The 1,892-nt window shown below is 46.7% G+C and overlaps 1 pseudogene; it reads left to right on the forward strand.

The window, feature by feature from the left end:
• Positions 1-739: 739 nt before the first annotated feature.
• On the forward strand, positions 740-1,680 carry LOC146829650 (thymidylate synthase pseudogene; annotated as a pseudogene).
• The last annotated feature ends 212 nt before the right edge of the window (positions 1,681-1,892 follow it).

The raw sequence follows: 1,892 nt of genomic DNA on the forward strand, positions 1-1,892 counted from the left end.
CAGCAAATTTTGCAGTACCGCGCTGCATCATTTTCCAAAACGCAGGGATGCACCGGATTTACAAGATAATGGCACACCTCTTTGTTTTCCTTAGCTCTAGCCCTAAAATAGCTGCCTAGCACCAATACAGACTGGTGCAAGGGTGCCTGTTTTGCAGGGATGGTTGTTTATGTGCAGGAATGTGTCCCTTTCTGCACATAAACAATCAATAATGGTGATTTGTCACTTCTATAAAACAAAAACAAGGCAAAACAAAAGTATTTCTCCTCGTTGCGCCAATCTAACGCCTGCTTTTGCATGGTGTTATTTTGTGGCTCTGGTTCAGATTTACATGTCCTCCTAAATTTGGGGCAGCGTCAAAAAACAATTGGTGTTGGCATGGAACGTTCACAGCAACACCTAGTGCACGGCCCATTCACGCAGATACCTCCGTGAAAGGGTATTATATTTGCAAAGCGGCGTTAAAGCCCTGCAGAGTGGCTTAGTGCGGCTTTGTAAATATGGTGCAGGGCACTGCACCACCACTTGAAAAAAGTGATGTTCCGGTGGCGCAATCCCCTTGTAGATATGCCTCAATGTTCTTACCCAAGCCAACAATTTCAAAAGACTTGGAAACAGATCAGTATCCATCTACCTGTCTACCGCCAAGTCCCTTACACGGTAAGATGCCGTGGGACTAACTGAATGGGAGTAAACGCCCCTCAGGAACACAAGGCAGGCCGGAGTGTACAGCCGTAAAATGCCCGCCGAAACACAAACGCAGGTGACCGTGCAACCCGAGCAGGGCGGCGGAGAGGCTGGCACGCACAAGGAGCTGCAGTACCTGGGCCAGATCCAGCAGATCCTGCGGGCAGGGCACCGCAAGGAGGACCGCACGGGTACCGGCACCATGTAGCTGTTCGGCCTGCAGGTGCGGTACAGCCAGCGAGATCAATTTCCTCTGCTGACAACCAAGCGAGTGTTTTGGAAAGGCGTATTCGAGGAGCTGCTGTGGTTTATTAAGGGTTCAACAAATGCCAAGGAACTTTCTGAAAAGGTGTGAAGATATGGGATGCCAACGGATCAAGGGAGTTCCTGGATAAACAGGGCTTCACCTCTCGGGAAGAAGGTGACTTGGGATCAGTGTATGGCTTCCAGTGGAGGCATGTTGGTGCTGAATACAAAGACATGCACACAGATTATACAGGCCAGGGGGTCGACCAGCTGCAGAATGGAATTGAGACGACAAAGGCCAATCCAGAAAACCGACAAATCCTCATGTGTGCCTAAAGATCTTCCCCTTATGGCTCTGCCCCCTTGCCATGCCCTTTGCCAGTTTTATGTGTTGAATGGTGAACTGTCGTGCCAGCTGTACCAGAGATAGGTAGACAGGGGACTGGGAGTGCCTTTCAACATTGCCAGTCATGCATTGCTGACGTATATGAGTGCCCACGTAACACGCCTGAAGCTTGGCGAGTTCGTACATACTTTGGGAGATGCACATGTATATGTTCATCATATTGAACCATTAAAAGTGCAGGTTCAGAGGGTACCATGGACTTTCCCGAAGCTGACCATCCTCCGTAAAGTTGAAAAGTTGAAAATATTAAAGATTTTAAGGTGGAGGATTTCAGAATGGAAGGCTATGATCCACATACAGCCATTAAAATGGAACTGGCCATTAAGCACTTGCCTATTTAATTTGCTTTTTCTAAAAGAAATAAACAGACGACATATTCCATGGGCACTATGTACACTGTGCTAATATTTTAATGGGAAAGTGGTTGAAATTTGCCCATGCTCTTAATGTTGCTTTCAAATGTAGCTTTCAGTGAAAATGGTAAATGTCTGCTTTGTAGATTGTTAAAATGTTGTGTAGTATATGTACAGATACTTTTGTATTTCCTGTATGG

The sequence above is a fragment of the Triturus cristatus genome, chromosome 5_2, assembly GCF_964204655.1.
Source record: "Triturus cristatus chromosome 5_2, aTriCri1.1, whole genome shotgun sequence".
NCBI classification, from domain to species: domain Eukaryota; kingdom Metazoa; phylum Chordata; class Amphibia; order Caudata; family Salamandridae; genus Triturus; species Triturus cristatus.